The sequence below is a fragment of the Mixophyes fleayi genome, chromosome 1 (assembly GCF_038048845.1).
Source record: "Mixophyes fleayi isolate aMixFle1 chromosome 1, aMixFle1.hap1, whole genome shotgun sequence".
In the NCBI taxonomy this organism is placed as follows: Eukaryota; Metazoa; Chordata; class Amphibia; order Anura; family Limnodynastidae; genus Mixophyes; species Mixophyes fleayi.
This window is the reverse complement of record NC_134402.1, coordinates 315,475,663-315,493,410: the sequence shown is the minus strand read 5'-3', so window position 1 is coordinate 315,493,410 and position 17,748 is coordinate 315,475,663. Positions and strand designations below refer to the sequence as shown.

Genomic DNA, 17,748 nt, shown 5'->3' with positions numbered 1-17,748 from the left:
TTATCACAAAACCTTGGAACTATGGGTTGGATACTCAACCCTACCTGGTACGCATTAAACACCTTCTTGGAGCGATTTCCCCTCTGGTGTCTAGCCTTCACCTCCTCTTCCTACTGCCCCCTTCCCAGGATTTCCTACTTGCTTTCGTAGACATAGCCATTTTTTTTAAAAAAAAGAAAAATATGACTGCCCTGTCAGACATGCTTTTACATCATAAGAAACCTTCATTTAAGTAGGTTTCTTCATTGTTAAATGAATACCTGGTTTAAACTGTTATATATTTCACATTGTACGTATCTTTGCACCAATGTATTCTTTTCCTGCTTGTTTATAAAGTTACAATTATTTGTATTTTGCAGTCATAATACATAAAGAGAATAAAAAAGTGTTCTCAAAAACGTTAGTTTACTCATGCATTTGGTTGTAAGTAATGAATGTCATTTTACCATAATGTACTGTATGTACTGAATATCACAACAATAAATTGTATAATCACATATAAACTGTAAACTATTGTCTATTTCAAAAGAAAACAATGCAAAACAAATCTTAGTATTATATTTAAAGACACACAAAGCCTAAAATAACTGATAGCAATGTCCTTAAACAGATTTAAAGACAGGAAGTCTGGCGTAAAAAGGAAAAAAACGCTTCCTACACAATTACAGTTTTGTCAAAAATATGTACTAAAATCAATAAAATAATTGTATAAAATTATCATGTAAACATTTGATATAATTTTATAGCTGATATAAATCAGGGCCGTCTGTCCCATTGGGCACAATGGGCAGATGCCCGGGGGCCCTGCAGCCCAGGGGGGCCCGTTGGAGGCAGCAAAAAAAATAAAAACCTGGAAAAAAAAAAAAGAATACTTACCTTGCGGTCAGCTGGCGATCCGGCTCCCTCCATGGTCTCCTCCTCCGTCGTGCTCGCAGTGCATGTCGGGTGTGACGTCATCACGCCAGCCCGACATCCATTGCGGAGCGTGATGGAGAAGGAGACCATGGAGGGAGCCAGATCGCCAGCTGACCGCAAGGTAAGTATTGTCTTTTTTTTTTTTCCAGGTTTTTTTTTTTTTTTTGCTGCCTCCGACAGGCCCCCCTGGGCTGCAGGGCCCATATATATAATAATTTTTTTTTATATATATATATATATGTGTATATAGGGGCCCCGGTGCACTGCTGTACCCGGGGGCCCAAGAAGTTGTTAAGAGGGCCCTGATATAAATGTCATAATTGCTTATTACATAAATAATTATAATATCTCTTAAAAAAAAAATTAAAGAAAATCTAACATATGAAAAAATGCAAATTCGAAGGGTAATATGTGCCAATCCGGTGAAGTGGATCAACGTAGAAATTGGACTGACCAAAGCTGTAAATATCCACAAGTAGATCATATTTGTGGTGCTGGGTCCAATTAACATTCAAATACTAAATTAGGTAAAAGGAATTTATACCTAATTGTGTGTATAGGAAATTTAGACTGTAAGCTCCAAAGGGGCAGGGACTGATGTGAGTGAGTTCTCTGTACAGCGCTGCGGAATTAGTGGCGCTATATAAATAACTGGTGATGATGATGATGATGATGATGGACTGGTGTAGGTAATTTGTATAGTAGATCAGCAACAATTATAAGTGGTGATATATTAGTAGCTCATGATAAATCTGATGTCAACAAAAAAAAAGTTTTAAGTCTTAATTAGCAATAATTTATATAGATGATTGTATATTGGATCCTAGACATTTGTATGTCATAAACTGCAATGTCAAGGGAAATAGGCAGTTTAATCAGTTCCTATTAGCAATAAACTATTTTATCTCTCTTTTTACAACTGTAATAATAATACTGTGCATTTTGACTAAGGGACAGTAGGTTGTATATGAGTAGATTATAACTGAGTACATTGTAAAAGATATTATCACTTTAATCATTATTATATCTATCAGCAAACCTCACAGGATGTAAGCAATATATTTATTACTGTTATATTAGTAAATGTTATTCACATCTCTTCTATATAAAACTAATTGCATTTTGCCTTTAGAAGTTTGCCCTAAAACTGGGATCATCTCATAATTTTTTTCCCATATGTATAAAAACCCTGCTCCTTATGGATCTCTTATGTGTGCATTTTCACAAAAAACTAGAGTTAAATTTATTAAGCTGTGAGTTTCCGGTGGGTTTTAAAAGTGGAGATGTTGCCTAGGAAACCAATCAGATTCTAGCTATCATTTATTTAGTACATTCTACAAAATGATAGCTAGAATCTGACAGGTTGCTATAGTCATCATCTCCAATTTTCAAACCTGCCGGAAACTTGCAGCTTGATAAATTTATCCCCTAGATCAGCGTTTCCCAGGGGTGCCGCGGGCTGGCTGTGAGCGGGGTGGGGAAGGTGGGGGTGCGCCAATCGTTCCCCTCTGCCTGCCACCCTCCGCCCGCTTGCTCACCGGCTGTCCAAAAAACCCCAAAAAACTCCTCCCTGCTCTGTTTCACTGTATGTCGGGTGTGACGTCATCACGCCCGACATTTTCAGTGAAGAGCAGTTCAACGAGGAGCAACAACGGAAGAGGTCAGAAGAAAACAACAGAAGAAGACAGAATAAAACAGAACAGAAGAAAGAAGGGCAAGTAAAAGGTAAGAAGATAAACGGAACTTGAAAGGGACAGAGCAAAATAAGGAGAACTGATTCTCCTTGGGGCACAGAGGTCACAGATGGCTATTTATAAAAGGGGCACAGAGGTCACAGATGGCTATTTATAAAAGGGGCACAGAGGTCACAGATGGCTTTTTATAAAAGGGGCACAGGTCACAGAGGGCTATAAGTGAATGGGGCCAGGTCACAGAGAACCATACATAAAGGGGCACAGGTCATAGGGCTATAAATGAATGGGCACAGGTCACAGAGGATCCTACATAAAGGGGCACAGGTCACAGGGCTATAAATAAATAGGCACAGGTCACAGATCGCTATAAATGAATGGGCACAGGTCAACGAGGACCATAAATGAAGGGGCACAGGTCACAGAGGACTAAATATAAAGGGGCACATGCTGAAAGTATAAAGGGGCACATGTGATGATGAAGGGGCACAGTGTGATGGACATACTCTGCATTTATTTAAACAGACATTTTGTACATGTAATTATTCTTCCTTTACCGATAACTATTACTACCTATATCTTCTACTTATAAATATGATTCTATGTGCATATTTTTTATGAAATGTTTTATAGCTTTTTAAATATGTTTCAAAAGTCATTGAATTAAAAAAAATATATATTCTTGTTCCCTGAGCATTCCTATATCTTTTTATGGTGCTTTATGAACAACTTGTCACTTATTTAAGTGAGATGCTTGGGATTGAGATACATTATAACACATAAGGCCACTGTATTTTTGTATTGAGTGAGATAAGCACTCGTTAATGTAGGTATCGCCAGGCGCTCGTTAATGTAGGTATCCCCAGGCGATCGTTTATGTAGGTATCACCAGGCGCTCATTAATTTAGTTGAACAGTAACTGTTGCAGATAGAGGAGAGCCATCAGTAGGTGATATACTTTGTACATATATACAGCAATACTGTGGCGATACTATTCTGGGGTGCCACCCTGCACTGTTCCTGCTATTTGTGTGCTGTTGCTTCTGGGAAACACGCAAATTTACTTCTCGTATAGGAGCTACACAGGATTTGACTTGAACTAATAATAATTATTTTTTGGTGATTGCATCAGGACAGAATTATTTTCTTGCACAAAGAATGGAAACAGTTTTGAACACTGGAAAGAAGCGTGCTAGTGAAGAAAAGGATGGCGAACCACACAACAGTGGCAAAGTCGTGAAGAAAAGGAAACATCGCAGATACGACGATACTTACCTAGACTTCGGATTTACATCTGTCGATGTCAAATAGGAAGAGCGGCCACAGTGTGTATTATGCCTGAAAATATTGTCGCTAGAAAGCATGATTCCAAGCAAACTAAAACGCCATTTAGAGACCAATCACCCTGACATAGCTAATAAATCATGCGATTACTTCGCCAGAAAAATTGAAAGACCAAAAAGGTACATTTTTTAAAACAAGCATCCACACCAAGCAATGCTTTGCTAGCATCTTACAAGGCGGCATATAGAGTTGCGAAGTGTAAAAAGCCTCACACCAGATGAACTGATTTTACCGGCTGCAGTGGATATGGTCACCATTATGATTGGGGAATCAGCGGGAAAGCTGCTTTCAAAGGTACCTTTATCCAACAATACCATAAGTCGCAGAATCCAACATATGGCTGAAGATCTGAATGACCAGTTGATTAAAAAAATTAAAGGGAAGGAATTCGCACTACAACTAGATGAGGCAACAGACAGTAACAAGGATGCTCATTTGATTTGTTACACACGCTTTGTTGATGGTGACAATATTGTGGAAGACCTTCTCTTTTGTAAAAGTATCACTGCAGGTACAAAGGCACAAGACTTGTTTCAGATCATTGACACTTTTATGAGTGAAAACAACTTAGACTGGACAAAGTGCTTTGGTGTCTATACTGATGGTGGTTGCTCTATGTCAGGCTGTTATGGATGATTGCAGGCACTCATAAGAACCAAAGTTCCTGATGCACTGTGGACCCACTGCAATATCCAAGTGAAGCCCTGGCATCAAAGCAACTGAGTCCTCCACTGAATACAGTCATGGAAAGCGTGTTGAAAGTGGTGAAGTTCATCAAAACTCAGCCACAGAAGGCTAGGTTTTTTTAAAAAAATGTGTGAGGATATGGGCTCTGAGCACACATCTTTGTTGTATTACTCTAGCTCGTGATGGCTCTCCCACGGCAATGTACTTTCCTGTGTCTTTGAATTACGTCAGGAACTTTACTCCTATCTGGAAGAAGTACACGAGTGTGCCAATAATTACTTGGATACTGATTTTTTTGTCCAAATAAGCATACCTGTGTGATCTCTTTGACAAACTGAATGCATTGAATCTCTCACTACAGGGAAGCAACACACACATTCTTAAACTTTCTGAGAAGGAATCAGCTTTTAGGAAAAAACTGCTTCAATGGAAAAGAAAATTAAATGAAGATAGTTTTCCACTGTTGCATCTTTTTTTAACATCCAATGATGTTTACTTGACACATGAACTAAATTTTTGAGCACCACCTAACAAATCTCAGTGACTGGTTTGAAAAATATTTTCCAGAGAATATGGAGAAATTTGTATGGATCCAAAACCCAGTCAGTACTAAGGCCCCATCTGAATTCACTTCTACAGAAGAAGAAAAACTCATTGAGCTCTCCTATGACAAGTCTTTAAAAGTAAAATTTAGCAGCATGGGACTTGAAGAGTTTTTTATCCATTAAAGATGAATATTCGATGCTAAGTGCTAAAGCACAGTGAATCCTAGTTCCATTTGCAACAACATATCTTTATGAAGCTGGGTTTTTGGCTGTTGCTGTAATAAAAAAGCAAGTACCGTTCAAAAATTCATGTTGAACAGAAAATGAAGGTGGCAGTGTCCAAGATGATTCCAAGGTTCGAAAAGTTGTTTAGTACACAACAGGCGCACACATCCCATTAATAAATAATAATAAGTTTTGTATTTTTATAACATTCTTTAATAGCCAAGCACATTTTTGTACGTATTGTTTTATTTTGTTTGATCATCTTCCTGTTAATGAGTGCTGTAAATTGTTCTTTTGAAATATGGAATGGAGGCTGCTATCCTCTGATTGGCTAAGAGGAATCATGTAACCGAATAAAAGATGGCAGCGCCCATACCCTGATTCTGGAGGGATCTCTGGAGTGGAGACAGACTGGGCAGCATCTTGCAGAGAGATCTGAAACCAGCAGTCTGAGGACTGCAGGGACAGATTGGAAAGACAGCAGAGAGGTAAGTGACAGGACCCGAGAGCCGGTACCCCGCTTTTTGAGAGTGAACCCTGGACACCTCTTGGGCTTCAAAGGGAATTTTGCATGGAAGATACGGACCAGGCATGCAGCATATACAGTGGCTTTAATCCAGGCTCATTCTTCTAGGTCGTAATCCCTCCAATCGATAAGATACTGAAGATGACCATGACGAATTCGTGAGTCGATTATCCTTTCCACTTCATACTCAACTCCTCATTGAGTTTGAACTTTAGGAGTCTTAGGGAGTACAGAATGAAACCTATTCAACAAGCATATATGGAAGGAGTTTGGGATCTGTAGATATTGAATTTGTGTTTGTTTAGCACATAAACAAACCTCAGTGACAGGCACATTGGCTCAGTTGAAGTCTGCTGATTAACTTAAATTTTTCAACATTACTATACCGCCTTGTATATCATTAAACCTTTATAATCTTGCTCTGAGAGAATACAAAAAGGTTGTTCTTATCTAAGATTGGTAACATATTTGCTTTCCACTAATCTTGTGGAACTGACCCGCTATGAGGGAGTCCATAAATATAAGTCATAATAATCTATCAATTACTGAACACTTCTGGGCCAGGTGTTTTATCTTCCTTAATTTCAATTAGGCATAACTGCACCTCCTCCTATGTTAGACAAGTTGGGCCTGATTCATTAGCGGACGTATTCTGTGCGCAACTTGTGTAATGTAATATACGCACACCAGCGCAAGAAACATACGCACGGATTCATCAAGCAACAGATCTGCAGAAAGGTACCAAGATTAATTTGGTCGCAAGTCACTTACACAACGTAAAAAGCAACATAACTGAAAGTTGCGTCCAGTCACAGAAAATATAAGCCGAGGTCAACACTGAGTACATACTCACAGAACAGAGAAGTCAAATAAATGTCCGTATACAAATAGATCACCTCCGTGGAGTTGCGCAGCGTTGATTTTTTTTTCCATTATTATACTGAGTGTAGTGTGCTGAACTGTTTAGTTCATACCACTTTATTTTGTTTTACATTATATATATATTTATTAATATATATTATTAAGAATTAATGAATAATCATACTAATATTTATTAATAGTAATATTTTGTATTAACTGTACAGTAATCTCAAGATTGTTCAATAAGGAGGCAGGTTAACTAAATAAATCAGAACACAACGCAACTAAAGTCTACTGCACTGAACTATTTATTATCATTTGTATATGTTTAATAATTTTTTTTTATTATTATTAATGTATTTACAAAGAGTTTACTTTGCAAGGGAGATGGATTTTCATAATCGGACAGTTATTTTGTCTTATTTGGATTACACTATCATGCAGGTGAGTAATAATATGTGTGTATTTTTTTGCTTTAAAAATTATGTTTATACTTGTATTGTATTAAAATGTTTCTTTGGGAAATTACAGGTCCCAGCATGCCTTCGCAGCCGTGGAGTATGATTGTGCTTGTAGTAATAGTGCTACTTAAAAAGCGTGAGAGTTCATATCTTGTAGAAAAGGACAAATGTCTATAGATATTAGTTTATATTCAAAATGTCTCTTCTTTATGGCTCATGAATAACCATTTCCAGTTATTTGTTTGAAAAAATAAAACACTTATACAAATTTTTTTCTTTTTTAGATACTTACAACAGAAACTAAACATGAATTTATAGAAAACTAATTATGTGGAGTAGTATTTTTCAATTAACGTAACATGTTTATTTGTTTTTTTTATAATTATATATTTTTTTAAAAGGAGAGGTAGGGATGGGGAATTTGAAACTGGGCAATGGAGGCTGGTATCAGGGGCAGGGGTGTGGGAATCCATGGCAGGGATGAATGAACTGGACCCTTGTGTTGTGGAGTTCAAAATATGGCTGTTTATAAAAAAAATTAAAAAAGCTTAGTACGCATAGGTCATTTTGGCAATATATATTACTTCTATGGGTGTACTTTGTATACCCATTTGCTGGAATCAGCAGATGTGTCAAATGTTACTTAAGTTGCAACTCTCTGCAAAGGTTGTGGCTTGGCTTGGGGGGAGTTAATTTCCACCAAACACTTACTTATTAGGCTTATCATATATTAGAAACCTGTGGAATGAGTAACTAGGTCTAGTGTAAATTCCATACATAAATCAAGGCTTTATGATGACTACACTGGGCATCCAAACTAATTAAAATGTTGCAAATTGTTTAACGAAAATACTTACATTCTTCCACAGACTCCACCTCTTGGTTACTGGATCATCAAGAACTTCAAGGAGAGAGGTTCAATAGTTGTGAAGAAGGCTTTAGGGCACCCAAGAACCTACAGCAAGCACCAGGACTGTCTCCTAAAGTTGATTCAGCATCACCAGTGCAGAGCTTGCTCGGGAATGGCAGTTGATTCAGCACCACCAGTGCAGAGCCTGCTCGGGAATGGCAGCAGGCAGGTGTGAGTACATCTGCACACACAGTGAGGCTTAGACTTTTGGAGGATGGACTGGTGTCAAGAAGGCCAGCAAAGAAGCTACTTCTCTCCAGGAAAAACATCAGGGACAGACTGATATTCTGCAAACGGTACAGGGATTGGACTGCAGAGGACTGGGGTAAAGTCATTTTCTCTGATGAATTCCCTTTCAGATTGTTTGGGGCATCTGGAAAAACATTTGTCCAGAAAAGGAAAGGTGAGCATTAAGGGAGTGGGCTCACTCACAATTTTGCCTAAGAACACAGCCATGAATAAAGAATAGTACCAAAGCATCCTCCAAGAGCAACTTCTCCCAATCATCCAAAAAGTGATAACCAAGTAGCTCGGGGATCAAAACATCAAAATTTTGAGTCCATGGCCAGGAAACTCCCCAGACCTTAATCCCATTGAGAACTTGTGGTCAATCCTCAAGAGGCAACTGGACAAACAAAAACCCACAAATTCTGACATACTCCAAGGGCTAGATTTACTAAGCCGCGTGTTTGAAAAAGTGGGGATGTTGCCTATAGCAACCAATCAGATTCTAGCTATCATTTTGTAGAAGGTACTAAATAAATGAAAGTTAGAATCTGATTGGTTGCTTTAGGCAACATCCCCACTTTTTCAAATCCGCAGCTTAGTAAATCTAGCCCCAAGCATTGATTAGGCAAGAATGGGCGGCCATCAGTCCAGTATGTGTCCCAAAAGTTGATTGACAGCATGCCAGGGGAATTGCAGAGGTCTTCAAAAAGAAGGGTCAACACTGCAAATATTGACTCTGCATAAACTTAATGTAATTGTCAATGAAAGCCTTTGACACTTATGAAATGCTTGTAATTTTCCTTCAGGATATCATAGCAACATCTGAAAAAAGGCCTAAAAACACTGAAGTAGCAAACTTTGTGAAAACCAATACTTTTGTCATTCTCAAAACTTTTGGCCATGACTGTACAGGTTAGGTTACTGTTAACATTACACATTATATGAACTTAGAAGCTAATATTTTTTGTTGTGTTGGAAGTCAAATTGTTTAAAGTGTTATTTTATTTTCTTGTGTGAAAGTCGATTGTTAAAAATGTGCATGTTCGTTTCTTACAATTATCCAACAAGTGCAAGACACATATTTTGGATTGTGTGTATATATATATATATATATATATATATAAAAGTACATTTTTAAACAAATTTATACATTTCAAGATAGTCAAACATTAATATATTTCCTCAAATTGCACAGCTGGTATGACTTTAAGCGAAGGTTTACAGATAAAGTGAGGGACCAGAGGGTCCACGGTCAATGCACTGGAGGCAGACCCTCCCCTCAACTCGACCTCACTTCCATGGAAACCATGGCATTGGAATGTATTGATGTTGCGTGCGTCCAAGGTGTTGGTCGTATTGATACAGGCTGCAGCCCACCCCTATTAGAACCCCTAATTCTAATAGATACATGGTAACTATATATTATTTGTTTCAGATATTTGTTTTTTGTCTTTTAAGAAAATAGCCCCACTAATAGTATGTGGCTTATTGATACATTTCAACTATACATAACAAATAATTGCAACTTCACCCGCAACATCCTACTGTACATTCAGACCACAGTGTATAGCATTTATGTTTTATTTGAATATAAACATCATTTAAGAATCCAAATGATGCCTATTTGATCACCCACCAGTCTTATATGCTGGTTGATACAGTGTAACTTTTACGTTTGTCCCCCAAAGTAGGATGTAATGTTACAAAAGTATTACACATCTACATGTCTGGCTAACTATTGCCATTGTTTCCCATAGGGTACATGTTGCTCAGATTGTGACTAACTATAGATTTGTCTTTTTAAATTTTTTACAGCGTAGGAGCAGGAGGAGGAACAAACCAACCAGGGGACTGTGGTGGGGGCTGTTCATGATGTGGAAGAGATTTGGAATAAGTCGTTCGGCAGCAGACACTCGCTCACTTAGCCAACCACCTGTACAAAAACAATGATGAATTTAGAGACAATACCTATCAGAAGGGCCGCCGAGAGAGGGGGGGCGGGTACAAATCACTCAGGCCTGGCCCTGCCAGGGGGCCCGGCTCAGGCCCTCACAGCAGACATTTTATTAATATTTTTTGCGCAGTGGGGCTAGGGGGAGGGCGGAGGGTGCGGCGTGTTGGGGTGGCTCCGCCTCCTTCATTGGTGGGAGGAGCTGGCTATTTAACAAAAAAAATAAAACAAATAGAGAGGCACAGTGATGGAGAGAGGGACAGTGATGGAGAGAGAGGCACAGTGAAGGAGAAGAGTGGAGGGAAGAAGCATGGCACAGTGATGAAGGAGAGGCTGGGGAGAGAAAGACACAGTGATGGAGAAGAGGTGGGGGGGAGCAGCATGGCACAGTGATGAAGGAGAGGGGGGGAGAAAGGCACAGTGATGAAGGAGAGGGGGGCAGCATGGAACAGAGTGATGAAGGGGGGCCAGGTGAAGAGGGGAAAGCAACATAGAGGGTGCAGTGTGATCATAAGGGGGCACAGTAATGTGTGTGTGATGGCATGGGGGACTTGTAGTAATGTGTGTGTGATGGCACGGGGGGCTTGTGGTAATGTATGTGTGATGGCACAGGGGGCTTGTGGTAATATCTGTGTGTGTGATGGTACAGGGGGCTTGTGGTAATGTGTGTGCGTGATGGCACAGGGGGCTTGTGGTAATATGTGTGTGCGTGATGGCACAAGGGGCTTGTGGTAATGTGTGTGTGCGTGACGACACAGGGGGCTTGGTGTAATGTGTGTGTGCGTGATGGCACAGGGGGCTGTGGTAATGTGTGTGCGTGATGGCATAGGTCTCTTTATTAAATGTGACTATAAATTATTTAATGGCAGTGATGGTTGTGGGCTGTTTGGAGGGAGGAAAATAGGTTTATTTATTAAATGGGAATACTATTATTTTAATTTTGGGGCTGGATGAAGGCCTAATTATTACTCGTGGGTGCTATTGATTTAACGCCGGGGCTGGTTGTAATTTTCTAAATGTACCCATTTTTTTCCAAATAGGGCCCCCAACATTCCAGGACCTAGACAAGCCGCAACTAAAGAAAGCAGCAGCTACAGGTGGTGAAAGTGACAAGAACAGGTAGGAGAGAGCAGGAGAGTCTGTGAAATGTTATGATTCTAGTGGGACAATCCCAATTTTTGGTGAGCATTCTGCCCAATGTAAGGGGCAGGCCAAGACTGTGAACTTTTTATGGACACACTGCATTCTTTTTTTACTACAAGAATGTCAGGAATGCTGGGACATATGTCACGCTCTGGCAAGCGGGCACTGCACCATTGTGGCAATGGTGTACACAACAATACAGGTTTTTTTTCTGTAGGAGGGTGACGTAGCACTTTTTACCTGCTAGCTACGCCCCCAATTGTATGAACACACCCAGTACAACTTTTGCGCCGCTGCTCAAATTTTTTTACATGCTCAACTATAGGGAGAGCCCCATTAAGTTGTTGTACCGGGGCCCTGAATTCCTCCTGGCAGCCCTGCCCATGAAATCTCCACTAACCTCATCCGTTTCAAGCACAATTTAGACACCAACCTTCAAACAATTAGTTTCACCCTCACAGATATGCGCAACCTTTTTTCATGCTTATTAGACCTGCAGTTCCAACATCACACTTCACACCTTCCTCTACAAATGTTCACTCCTTCACCATTACCTCAAATGCTCACCCTCATCCGACAGCCACATTTAGCCAACCCAGTCCCTCAATCCCATCATGTTCACTTTTCCCCCATTTATAGCCTCCACTTTCCCCTGCTACTACTCAAACACCAACAAACAATCTGACCCCATACATTTCTGCCTCCAGCTCCTCCTGTCACATCTCTTCCTCCATCCCCTCCTTCCATATTTCTGCCTCCTTCCCCTCCTGCCCAACCTCTAACCTACCCTCCTGCCCAACCTCTGGCCTATCCTTCTGCCCAACCTCTATCCTACCCTCCTACCCAACCTCCATCCTACCCTCCCGCCCAACCTCCGGCCTACCCTCCTGCCCAACCTCCGGCCTACCCTCCTGCAACCTCCGACCTACCCTCCTGCTCAACCTCTGGCCTAACCTCCTGTCCAAACTTCATCCTACCCTCCTGCCCAACCTTCGGCACACCCTTCAGACCTTTCTGTCTACCCTCAAGCCCCTTTGGCACACCGTCGGTCACACCCTGCTGACTCAATGACCTCTGCTTCTTCTCCCAAGACTTCCACATCACGGGTGACCTGAAGCCAGGGCAAAAAATCTAATCAACCACCATCCAAAAAAACAAATAAACAATTATGTAACTTGTATTGATTGTATTATTTTTTTATTGTCTTTTGGATTTTTTTATTTGTTTTCTGACAAATTATAAAAACAAAATTATTTTTCATTAAGGCAAGTGGATTATGTTTTTTTTTTACAACAGACAACAGACACATACATCTGACCAAAGCGAAAAAAAAAAAAAATGAGGCATGTGAGAAACTATTCAACAGGGACATTTCATTCAAAAATAGAGAAGCAGTGTTAGTGTGGCACATAAATTATTAACTACAGTGGAGACAAAATAAAACCAACAACATTTTACATTGCCTAAGACAAAGAGAAAACATACCTCTCAAGACAAAAAAATATACAATATATATGGCACAAACAAACTCCATCAAACTACATGAACTCCACTAGACTCACAACAATTAAAGAAAGTTAGTGTGCATCAACCAGTCTTTTATAATGGTTTGTAATGAGAGAAGTGTATGCAGGTGTATGGTCTGTTGTGACATCAGATGATGAGAACGGCAGCTGTGTATATGCAGAGCTGCAAATATTGCCGTGGACTTAGACATGACCCCAAGGTGATGCAAGTATTACGTTGTGTATTACTTAAACTGTTGCATGCAGCTGAGTAATAATCAGACGTATCCTGAGGTAATCGCCTTTGTACGTCCCAGTGGTGTCCGCCCATCCCTTTTTACTCACAAAGACAAAGAGTGTAATAAGTGGTCCCTGCGCTCGTTTTAGTATGTCCTTTGCTTGCTTTTGCGTACGTTTCTCACTGTTTTACATACGTAACGCCCCTTTCTGGCCATGCGCATGTCACGAGCCGCGGCGGTACTCACAGCCGCCGCGGCTCGCTTCCTGTCTGCCCCAGCGTCCCGGCCGTCACCATGACGACCGGGACGTCACTTCCCTTACAACGCCGACCGTTGTCAAGACAACGGCCGGACGCCTCACAGTATAGCGCTGCGTCCCGGCAACAGGGGACAGCCGGGCGCATGCGCAAGGTTATGTAATAGCCTGGAGGCTATTTAGGTGCTGATTTAATTAATTACAGGGACCTGTGTGTGGTTAGAGAGCTAGGCTCTGATTGGTCTAACCATGTACTTAAGGCAGTGAGGTCTGCAGCCTCACTGCCGGTTATAGCTTCTGTTCCAGTCTGCTGACCAGCTCTGTGCCTTGTTCCTGTGTCTTGGAAATTCTATTGACTACCCGTGTATGACCCCTTGCCTGGATTTGGACCCTGCCTGTGTTTCTCGTGACCCTGACCTCTGGCTTGTATACCGACCATCCTGTCTGCTCATGACCCCTGACCCCGGCTTGTTTATCGGATCTGCTATCTGCCCTTGACCTCTGCTTGGAATTCACTCCGCTTACCTGGGTTCTCCCCAGCCGGTACGCACTTCACGACCCTCTGTCATTCTGCAGCCCAGTCTGTCCCCACCATCAGGGGCTCCAGTGAACACCTGATTGGCAGAGTAGACTCCGGGTTGTGTCGTGCCGGCTGGAGGGGTTCCTAACATTATAACCGGCCAAAAACAGATGTTCCGGAGACGAAGTTGGGATGGATGAAAGCGGAACCCAATTGTCTTCTTTTCAAGCCCTGGCAAGTCATGTGGAAACCCTGTACCAGTTGGTCTGGGGATTGTCCCAGCGTTTGTCCGTCCAAGAGGAGGACCACCGGACTACACTAGCCATATCCGGTTCCACCAATGAACCCAAGTTGAATTTGCCGGACCGGTTCTCCGGAACCAGGGCCCTGTTCCGTAATTTTAAAGAAAGCTGCAAGCTCTATTTTCGGCTGAAACCTCGGTCTTCTGGTTCGGAACAGCAGAAAATTGGAATTGTCATCTCCCTCCTGCAGGGTGACCCCCAGTCTTGGGCCTTCACCCTACCACAGTCGAGTCCTGTCATGCAATCGTTGGAAACGTTCTTTAATGCACTAGGCCTCCTTTATGATGATCCAGATCGAGCTGCCTCTGCTGAGGCTCATCTACGGGCCTTAAAGCAAGCTCAACGTTCTGCAGAAGAATACTGCGCTGAATTCCGCAGATGGTTGCCTGACAGTGAGTGGAACGATCCAGCGTTACGCAGCCAGTTTCGCCTAGGACTGTCAGAGGAGATTAAGGATTCACTTGTGCAGTATCCTTCCCCCGCCTCATTGGAGAGCCTTATGCAGCTTGCTATTAAAATTGACAGGAGAATCAAGGAGAGGAGGACCGAGAAAGAGGCATCTTCTTTTTCATCTGCATTTATTCCGGCCTCCACGGCTGTTGAGAAGCCTACGCACCCGGGGGCGTTTCGTCTCCCTCCTGAGGAAAGAGACAAGAGACGGTCACAAGGTCTATGTCTTTATTGTGGCAATAAAGGCCACTTCTCCTGCTCCTGTCCATATAAACCTGAAAAAGGAGCATGTCTGGAAAAGGTTCAATTAGGCTTCCAAATTGTTTCCCAAAAGAATGCTGTCCTTATTCCCGCACAACTCGCTTTCAGTGCCAGTTCCGTGGCCCTGTCGGCCTTCATTGATAGTGGAGCTGCAGGCAACTTCCTCGACATCGGGTTTGCCCATTCTGCTGGGATTCCTATGGTGAAGCTTCGTTCTGCAATTACAGTTTGTGGCCTAGATGGGAGTCCATTGCCTGGAGGAAAAATCGTTTTTGAGACCCTATCACTACAACTGAACATAGGAGCTCTTCATTCCGAGGCAATAACCCTTTTCCTCATCGACTGTCCGTCAGTCCCGCTGATTCTGGGCCATCCGTGGCTTTCCCGTCATAATCCCATTGTGGATTGGGCAAAAGGTGAAATTGTCCAGTGGAGCTTGTTTTGTACACAGTCCTGCTTGACTCTACCTCTGCGTGTTATCCAGTCTATTCCGGAGCAACTTCCCTCACAAAATCATGAGTACTGGGATGTGTTCTCCAAAAAGGCTGCAGACACCTTACCACCTCATCGAGACTTCAACTGTGCTATTGACCTGATTCCTGGTTCCAAGTTACCTAAGGAGCGCTTGTATTCTCTCTCTGGTCCCGAGACTAAGGCCATGCAAGCTTATATTGAGGAAAATCTTGAGAAGGGGTTTGTCAGGCCATCCAAATCTCCTGTAGGTGCCGGATGCTTCTTTGTCGCAAAGGATGGTGGACTGAGGCCCTGCATTGACTACCGGGGCCTTAATTTAATTACAGTCAAGAACACCTATCCTCTCCCTCTCATCTCAGTCTTATTCGATCAGTTAAGAGGTGCCACCGTCTTCACCAAGATCGATCTCCGTGGAGCATACAACCTCATCCGCATCCGAGAGGGAGATGAGTGGAAGACGGCATTTAATACACACTCCGGCCACTACGAGTATCTGGTCATGCCATTTGGCCTCAGTAATGCACCTGCTGTATTTCAAGACCTGATTAATGAAGTTCTCCGTGAATTCCTTGACCACTTCGTGGTTGTCTATTTGGACGACATCCTGATATACTCTCAGTCGCTGTCCTTGCATCGGACTCATGTTAAGCAGGTTCTCCAAAAACTTAGAGACCACCATCTCTTCGCCAAGTTGGAGAAATGCGAATTTAAGGTACAGAAGGTGTCATTTTTGGGATACATCATCTCTCCTGCTGGCTTCTCCATGGACCCAACTAAAGTCCAAGCCATTCTCGACTGGGTACAACCCAACAACCTCAAGGCCTTGCAGAGGTTCTTGGGCTTCGCAAATTATTATAGAAGGTTCATCCACAGTTTTTCTGATATAGTGGCTCCTATAGTCGCCCTTACCCGGAAAGGGATGGATTCCACTAATTGGCCTCCTCAGGCAGTAACTGCATTTGAAGCCCTAAAAAGAGCGTTTGTATCTGCTCAAGTCCTTAGTCATCCTAATCCTGATCTTCCTTTTGTATTAGAAGTGGATGCCTCCGATGCCGGTGCTGGCGCTATCCTTACTCAGAAGGATCCTCACACTCACCGTTTGCATCCATGTGCATACTTCTCTCGTAAGTTCTCTACTGCTGAAGCGAATTACGACGTGGGCAACCGAGAGCTATTAGCTATTAAGTGGGCCTTTGAGGAGTGGCGTCACTGGCTGGAAGGAGCGGTACATGTTGTCTCTGTGATTACGGACCACAAGAATCTACAGTACATCCAGTCGGCAAAACGGTTGAATCCCAGACAGGCCCGCTGGGCACTCTTCTTTACCCGCTTCAATTTCGTAATTACGTTGTCACTCACCGGACTGTGAGTGCCGCTTCTCGTGTGTTTAGGAACCGTGGCCGTCCACCATCCTGAGGGTCTGCGCATGTGCAGCCCTTTCAAACCTTCAGTACCTGTTGCTTTTAGTTAATTGGCTGATCAGGCAACACTCCCTATTTAAAGCACCTGTGGTCAATACCTCGTTGCCTGATCTTGGAGTCTCATTCCCCATGAGCCTCTGAAGGTGTTCCTGTGTTTCCTCGTGTATTCAGCTCCTGCTGATTCCTGTTGTTCGTTTGTGGTTTCCAGACCACTTCAACTCTCCTGTGTTCATCGTGACTGCACCAGCTGATTCCTATCCGCTGCCTCCGTGCTTCTACAGTATCCTGCTCACTTCAACTCTCCTGTGTTCATCGTGACTGCACCAGCTGATTCCTATCCACTGCCTCTGTGCTTCTACAGTATCCTGTTCACTTCAACTCTCCTGTGTTCATCGTGACTGCACCAGCTGATTCCTATCCGCTGCCTCCGTGCTTCTACAGTATCCTGCTCACTTCAACTCTCCTGTGTTCATCGTGACTGCACCAGCTGATTCCTATCCGCTGCCTCTGTGCTTCTACAGTATCCTGTTCACTTCAACTCTCCTGTGTTCATCGTGACTGCACCAGCTGATTCCTATCCGCTGCTTCCGTGCTTCTACAGAGTCCTGCTCACCTCAACTCTCCTGTGTTCATCGTGTCTGCAGCCAGCTGATTCCTATCCGCTGTCTCCCTGCTTCTACAATGTTCCTGCTCGTGTCAACTCGCCTGTCTTCATCGGGTCAGCGCTCTGCTGCTTTCATCTCAGCTACTGGTTATCAGACCGCCTCAACTCTCCCGTGTTCTCCAGGTGTCCAGTTCCATATACTACTGCTTCCTGAGTATTGCCTTGTTCT

General features: G+C 42.5%; 1 protein-coding gene across 2 annotated transcripts in view; it reads right to left on the bottom strand.

Moving 5' to 3' along the window:
• Window positions 1-17,748, bottom strand: part of CCNB1IP1 (cyclin B1 interacting protein 1) — a 49,409-nt gene that overhangs the window by 6,158 nt on the left and 25,503 nt on the right. The gene's annotated exons all lie outside the window — the stretch shown is intronic.